Below are 8,454 nucleotides of genomic sequence, written 5' to 3'. Positions count from 1 at the left end.
GCCTTGAAACATTGAAGAAACATCTTCTTTTTACTCTTGAATCTTGCTACATGTTTGGTATAATCTACTCTTATTTTGTTTTCTTGAGTTTAGACATGCTTGGCTAAACTTCTTCTGGTTGACTTTGGTGAAATTATTTGAATGCTTGATTGAATATTGAAGAACTCCATGAACTTGTTCTTGAGTCTTTATGAAAGTGTTTTATATTTTAACATCTTCTTGCAACTTGTATGATTTTATTCATGAGTTTAAATGTATTTGTAATGATTAGTTGGCTAATTTCTTGATTAAGTAATGAATCCTCAAATTAGCAAGAAATATGTGATTCTTGTGTTAGTTTTCACTTCACACAATCACAAAACATTTTCTCCAACATGGTAGTGGAAGCTTTTGACTCGTCTTGGATTTGGTAACTTTTTGGTTCTTAATGCTAGTTAACTTTCACTAATTACGTGCTTAATGAAAATTGTGACTTTAACTAAGGAAATATGTTATGAGCTTCTCTAGCTATTTAAATAACTAAGAAAAGTCTAGGTAATCTCAAGCTTCTTGGATTACTATATCTAAATTACAGATCTAAGACAAGTATTGCACTTTGGGTTCTAATAATATATTTATCAAGTGTTCAAGTGATGAAACCTTAAGCCAACCACCTTTCCCTCATTGATTTTATATCAAAACTTGTTTTTGTTTAATTGTGTTTTTTTTAAATATTAGTTTATGTGACAACCCGAAATTTTCATTTGTATAATTTCCACAGTCAAACACTTCAAATAATAATCAAAAACATTTCAGTACATTTTTGGCCGGATTTAAACCCGTTTGGTGTTTTAATTTATTTTTTTCGTCAAACGATTTAAATAAATGGAATTGACGTAATTAGTGACGTGTAATAAACCGAACAACCCGACACCTTAGCAAGGTGTTTACGGCCAAACAAGGGTGTTTGGGCCGAAAACACCCTTTTCCCAAGGACCCATGCATATAGCATGAGTCTACACTTCTAGTTTTCATTTCCCACTTCCCACCTCAAGAACACAAGATTTTCTCTCACGTATCATCACATGCTTCTTCCAAATTCCGCCAAAAATGTAAGTTTTCTTCCTAGATCCTTACATGCAACACTTAATCTAGTGTTTCTACATCTTCTCATCCATGGATTTCCGATTTTTGCATAGATCATCAAGTGATCTTCAAATCACCAAGAACACCAAGAACACATTTGTGTTTTTGGGACTCAAATCGCTCTTACAAGCTTCCTAGAAGTAAGTATACTCTTCCTAACTAGTGGTTTACTTAGTGTGCTTTATAATCCATGGATTGAACCTCAAAATCCCCAAGAACATGTGTTTACGGTTTGGGGATCTCCCAAAACCGTAAACACCCAAAACCGTAAACACCCCAAAGGGTGTTTTGGTGCCCCTAACTCCTTCCTTAGCACTCTCACATTTGAAGCCCTCTACGGCCGAAAGCCCTCTACGTCGAATTTTCCTGAAAGCACTCTCACAGGTCCAGAGATCATTCGGGAAACAACGGAGAAGATCGTTCAGATCCGTGAACGATTGAAAGCCTCCAGAGACCGACAAAAGAGCTACGCAGACAAACGAAGGAAACCTTTGGAATTCCAGGTGGGAGACCGAGTCCTTTTGAAAGTCTCACCCTGGAAAGGCTTAATACGCTTCGGAAAGCGTGGAAAGCTGAATCCAAGATACATAGGACCTTTCGAGATTCTCGCTAGAATCGGCCCCGTAGCTTACAAACTCAATCTACCCCGCGAGCTTAGTAACGTACATCCTACCTTCCACGTATCGAACTTGAAAAAGTGCATATCCGACGAGACTCTTGTGATCCCACTCGACGAAATCGAGATCAACGAGAGCCTCAACTTCATGGAAGAACCTGTGGAGATTATGGACCGAGAGGTCAAACGAACGAAACAAAGCCGCATCCCAATTGTGAAGGTTCACTGGAACGCCAAGTGAGGACCGGAGTTCACTTGGGAGCGTGAGGATCAAATGAAACTTAAATATCCTCATATCTTCGATTAGTTGTGTTGTAATAAATTAGCCGCTCGAATTCTAAATTTTTGGACGAAATTCCCTCTAACGGGGGGATGATGTGACAACCCGAAATTTTCATCTGTATAATTTCCACAGTCAAACACTTCAAATAATAATCAAAAACATTTCAGTACATTTTTGGCCGGATTTAAACCCGTTTGGTGTTTTAATTTATTTTTTTCGTCAAACGATTTAAATAAATGGAGTTGACGTAATTAGTGACGTGTAATAAACCGAACAACCCGACACCTTAGCAAGGTGTTTACGGCCAAACAAGGGTGTTTGGGCCGAAAACACCCTTTTCCCAAGGACCCATGCATATAGCATGAGTCTACACTTCTAGTTTTCATTTCCCACTTCCCACCTCAAGAACACAAGATTTTCTCTCACGTATCATCACATGCTTCTTCCAAATTCCGCCAAAAATGTAAGTTTTCTTCCTAGATCCTTACATGCAACACTTAATCTAGTGTTTCTACATCTTCTCATCCATGGATTTCCGATTTTTGCATAGATCATCAAGTGATCTTCAAATCACCAAGAACACATTTGTGTTTTTGGGACTCAAATCACTCTTACAAGCTTCCTAGAAGTAAGTATACTCTTCCTAACTAGTGGTTTACTTAGTGTGCTTGTTAAATCCATGGATTAAACCACAAAATCCCCAAGAACATGTCTTTACGGTTTGGGGATCTCCCAAAACCGTAAACACCCAAAACCGTAAACACCCAAAACCTTAAACACCCCAAAGGGTGTTTTGGTGCCCCTAACTCCTTCCTTAGCATGTTTAATGGACTATAACCTTGCATGCATAGCCTAGAACCACCAAAACACAAGAGAAATGAACCAACATGAGTTTACGACCGTAAAATCATGTGTTTACGGCCGTAAACTCCCAAGGGGGTGATCTAAGGACCGTAAACTCCAAGAAGTGTCCATTTCTGGCCCCAATCACTTCCTAAGCCATAGATTCGAGTCTAGCATAATTCCTTGAGTAGTTTAAGACCTTTGAACACCCAATGGCACCATTACCATGAGTTTACGGCCGTAAACGCATGGGGACAATGGTCCAGAAACCGTAAACACACTTAAGTGTAACCAATTGAAGTGTAAACTCCATAGTGAGGCCATACACTCCTTAGATGCAACCTTTAGCACTCCTTGCACTTGAAACAAAGTGTATTCATGCATTAGAGTGTCTTTACTTACCTAATTAGTGATTAAATAACTAATTAGATACATTTATGTATCACTACATGTTACATAGGATCCGTGTGTGTGTTCAAGTCCTCACTTGACACCTAGCATCCTACCCGACACTTCCATCCACTTCACTCATTGCAGGTGAGTTCATACCCCTTAATTAACCTTTTAAATGTTTTTAAATGCTTTTATGGGGGGGGGGGGGAATACAACTTGAATCAAATAAGTTATAGTATCAATCACATGTGATTTATAACTTGCAACCAAAAAGGATTTTCTATATTTGCAACTGCTTTGTCAACCAAACTGTTTCAAATGATTATCAAATTTATTTGTATATTAAATTGTTATAAAATTATTTCCAAACTCTTTTAAACTCTTTTTATTCTCAAACAATGTCAACACTAATATATTTATATAAGTAAGATTTGAAGGACTTAGGACTAATAGCTCATCTTATTTCCTGCTCTTGTTTGATTGTGGGCTTAGGGTATTTTGTTATTAGTCCGACTCTCATTGAATTCTTAGTTATATATCTTATATATTTGTGTCAGATATAAAAGTTTTCATATCAGTTTCAATGCCTTTGGGTATCAAAGGCATGCAATCAACATTACTACATAACTATAATAGGTATAGTTAAGGATTACTACTCAATACTACTATTGCCATGACGACTACCAGAGTCAGTACAGTTATGAGTTAATACATGTTAAATACTATATACAAGGAGAATACTATATACAAGGAGAATACTATATACAAAGAGAATACTATACATTATGCAAGAGAACAATCTATACATTATACTAGAAAGTACATTATACATTATACAAGAGAACTTACTAAAATTGAATGTGACATACTATCTCTCGATACGACACTTCACTGTGCTATCACCGTGTAACCAGAGTCTCCTGGAGGGAGAGCGGGCATTATGTGTATAGATCTATACGGGACAGACACTCCCACATCCCGACTGCTAGCTACAGTCCGAGCCGACTAGGCCCAGGGGTGACAAATGTCACATTTCTACAGATGACTCGAAGGGTCATCAGGAATTCGATCGTCAATCAACATGGTTACATACAAGTTCACATTTCGACCTTTAATTAATACATGGAGAATTAAAGGCAAAACAGACTACCCGAGGTGTATTGTACATTTAATACTACCTGGAGTCTGCATTTTCATTTCATTAGCTGGCAGTGATACTGCTGGGGTAAAACACTATTTTCCCAATTTCTTTACATGAATGAAGTCTAAAACTACATTTTCCTACTAATAGTTTCTCTGGGAAAACTTTTACATTTTCAAAGGATCAAACATACATACCACCGGGTCTTGGTAGAAGACCACTTTTACTGGAAAACATAGGGTTTTTCCTAGGGAGCATACTATTTTCCAACATTGAGATCAATTATTATACTACATGGTTGTAATCATTTTTATACAAGCAATGACACTAAATACTCATGAACTCACCAGCTTTATGCTGATACTCGCTTTCAAAATAACTTGTATTCTCAAGGCATCAGTAGACAGGTACAGATGCAGCTTTTGAGAAGATGGAGCACATACAAGACTCCTCTTTATTTTGATTATACTTTTGGTGTCTAACAAGCAGTACAGAACACGCTTGTATTACAATTATTATATTAATGCAATGGATGTTGTTGCTTGTCTTTACTATTATGCATTGTTATGATACTGTACATGACGTCCTCCACCCCAGAACGTATTCCGCCGTTCTCGGTTTTGGGGTGTGACAGATTGGTATCAGAGCATTGTTTATAGTGAATCGAGTATATCAACCGATAAAAGATATACGAACTATAAACACATCGGGATTAAAACACTCTGAACAAGAATATATACTTTTTAATAATAAAATATTTAACTAAGTATATATATGTACAATCCATTCATACAAAGGGTCAGTATCATACTAGAACAAAACAAAAGTATTAAGATTGTTGAACAGCACAATTGGGCTTAGAGATATATGGTCAAATCTGGGTGGATGTAGCCTGATCAACTACATTTTCCTAGGAGTGACTAGCATGTGCCCAAGAATGGTTGTGGTGTTGCAGCAAGACTAAAAACTTACCAATACTACTACAAGAACATCTGAATAAGAATACTATAGGAGTATTCTGCATCCTATTAACCATATATGTGAGAACTAAAAGGGTCATTACTAGTAGGGCAATAGTTGCTAAGTAGATACACTACAGTTACATGTGACTAAGACGCTATAGACTTAGAATCTGTTATCTTTGCTTTACTTCTTGTTCCTTGTTTGGTTGTGGATTTAGAGTTAGGGTCACTTATTCGAAGGTCTATCATGTCTCGATTACATGTAATTGGTATGCATTATGCAAGTATTGGGTCAACTAATAACGATCATCTTATAAGTATCTTAGGATTAGTACGTCTACTAACTATCTTCTCTCCATTCTCGCATAGATACAATGGCTGATTCAAGGGTAACCCAGAGAGGGGTGCCCGTCGCCAGCAGAAGATTACCTACTCATCCTCTCTCTTCCTAAGAAGAATAGCCTTCCCCTTCAATACCTCTGTCTCACCTGTCTGTAAAACATTCCCGACTTTGAAAGTACTATAACTAGCCCTCTAAACTGTCAACATTCTCCTTATGGTTTGATGTAAGACCAATTGTTAGGTCGTGTTTCCTGAACTCATTTTACATCAGTAATACCATTAATATTGGCAGTTGTCTAATCTATTTGGAAGTCCATGCTCTTGTGTTTTCTTACTCTATTGATATGCATCTATCTAATTGTTGGACTATGGCGATTTAATCCATGAAACACTCTCATCATACTTACAATTGATTCTCACTGTTGTCATCATCTTTTAAAATTTTTCAGTAAAAGATGCCTCCTCGCAAGCATCCGACCCGACGCACGCCTGTGGATCAAACACCACCACCACCTCCCCCACCGCAGTTCGACCCGGTGATGTTTCAAGCAGCTGTGACTGCAGCTGTGACCGCCGCGCTGGCGCAAGTCAACTCTGGTGTGTTAGTGGAACGGGAACTGGCACAAACTCCAGCCATGGTGAAATCCACCCACGTGCACGAGAGTGCACCTATAAGGATTTCATCACCTGCAAACCTACTTACTTCAATGGAACCGGAGGGATCCTTGCACTGTCCCAATGGATTGAGAGAACCGAAGCGATCTTCGAAATGTGCTCATGCCCCGAAGGAAGCAAGATAAAATTTGCTGCTTGCACCTTTACCCAAAGGGCCTTGACGTGGTGGAATGGCCATGTCAAATCACTCTCCCTGGTCACAGCCAATGCCATGGGCTGGGACACTGGAACCTCAAAATGCAGGGTACTGACATCGTAGCCTATACGGCCAGGTACTGCGACTTGGTGGCGCTATGCCCTAACATGGTGCCCTCCGAAAGCAAAAAGATCGAGCGATACATCTGGGGTCTAGTACCCCCATATCGAGGGAACGTTCTATCATCAAAACCTGCGACCTTCGAAAGTGCCAAGGAATTGGCCCAAAGGCTGATTGATCATGAAGTTCCCTCCACTCCATTAGCTACTACAACCACCACTTCTGCCCCAACCCACACCTCCAACAACAAAAGAAAGCGGTGGGATCGAAAGAAAGGAAAATCAGCCAAATCCTCTTCCAATAACCAACAAACAGTGGCTGTCCATGCTGCCACTACTCCTACTGCCCCCTGTGCCCGCCAAAACATATGCGGGGAATCTACCCAAGTGCGATAAGTTCTCTTTCCATCATAACGGCCCCTGCCGTGAGATGCACTGCACCAATTGCGACCGGAAGGGCCATACCGTCCGGTTTTGCAGAGCACCTCCCAAACCCATTTCCCAAATTCCAAGTTCGGGAGCAAGCCATGCCTGCTATGGTTGTGGCGAAGTCGGACATTTCAAAAGAAACTGTCCAAAGGCTGGCAACGCGGGAGGAGCAGGTAGACTACTTGCTATTGGCCACAATGAGGCTGTAGCAGACCCCACCGTAGTCACGGGTACGTTCCTTCTCGATAACTCTTATGCTTGTATTCTATTCGATAGTGGGGCAGAAAGAAGTTTCGTAAATCAAAACTTTAAACACTTACTCAAACAAACACCGCGATCACTGAAAGAAACATTCGTCGTAGAAATGGCTAACGGCAAGACGGAAAGTTCTAACGAAATCTACATAGGTTGTACCCTCACGCTAGATAATCATTCGTTTCCTATCGACCTCATAGCAGTAGCGATCAAAAGCTTCGATGTCATCATAGGCATGGACTGGTTGAGTCTCCATCGTACCGATATCTTGTGCTTCGACAAGGCCATCCATCTGAATCTACCCAACAACGAAACATTAATGATCTACGGAGACAAACCCAGTACGAGTCTTCGTATCATCTCTAGTATTCAAGCTCAGAAGTACCTGCGTAAGGAATATCGTGCATTCCTTGCACACGTCGTCGACACGAGCCAGAAAAAGAAAGACCTAAAAGACTTCCCCGTAGTACGCGATTTTCCCGACGTCTTTCCAGAAGAGCTACCAGGTTTACCTCCACAACGTCAAGTCGAGTTCCGAATCGACTTAATCCCAGGAGCGACCCCCATAGCCAAGGCGCCCTACCGTTTAGCGCCTGCTGAGATGCAAGAACTGTCCGGTCAACTTAACGAACTGCTCAGCAAGGGCTTTATAAGACCAAGCTTCTCACCCTGGGGAGCACCAGTCTTGTTCGTCAAGAAGAAAGACGGATCGTTCCGCATGTGCATCGACTACAGAGAACTCAACAAGCTGACGGTCAAGAATTGTTACCCTCTTCCTCGTATAGACGATTTATTTGACCAACTACAAGGGGCGAGCTACTTTTCCAAGATTGATCTAAGGTCCGGGTATCATCAGTTACGAGTGCTCGAGGAGGATGTTCCGAAAACAACCTTCCGAACTCGTTACGGACACTACGAGTTCGTAGTAATGCCGTTCGGACTGACCAATGCGCCCGCAGTATTCATGGACTTGATGAATAGAGTATGTCGTCCTTACTTGGATCAGTTCGTCATCGTCTTTATTGATGACATACTTATCTACTCTCGAAGTGAGGAAGAGCATAGCGATCATCTGCGACAAGTCCTGGAAACCCTAGGATCGGAGAAGCTTTACGCAAAGTTCTCTAAGTGCGAA

Source organism: Lactuca virosa, chromosome 5 (genome assembly GCF_052849685.1).
Source record: "Lactuca virosa cultivar CGN04683 chromosome 5, Lactuca_virosa_CGN04683_v6, whole genome shotgun sequence".
In the NCBI taxonomy this organism is placed as follows: Eukaryota; Viridiplantae; Streptophyta; class Magnoliopsida; order Asterales; family Asteraceae; genus Lactuca; species Lactuca virosa.
Note: the sequence above shows the minus strand (reverse complement) of the source record.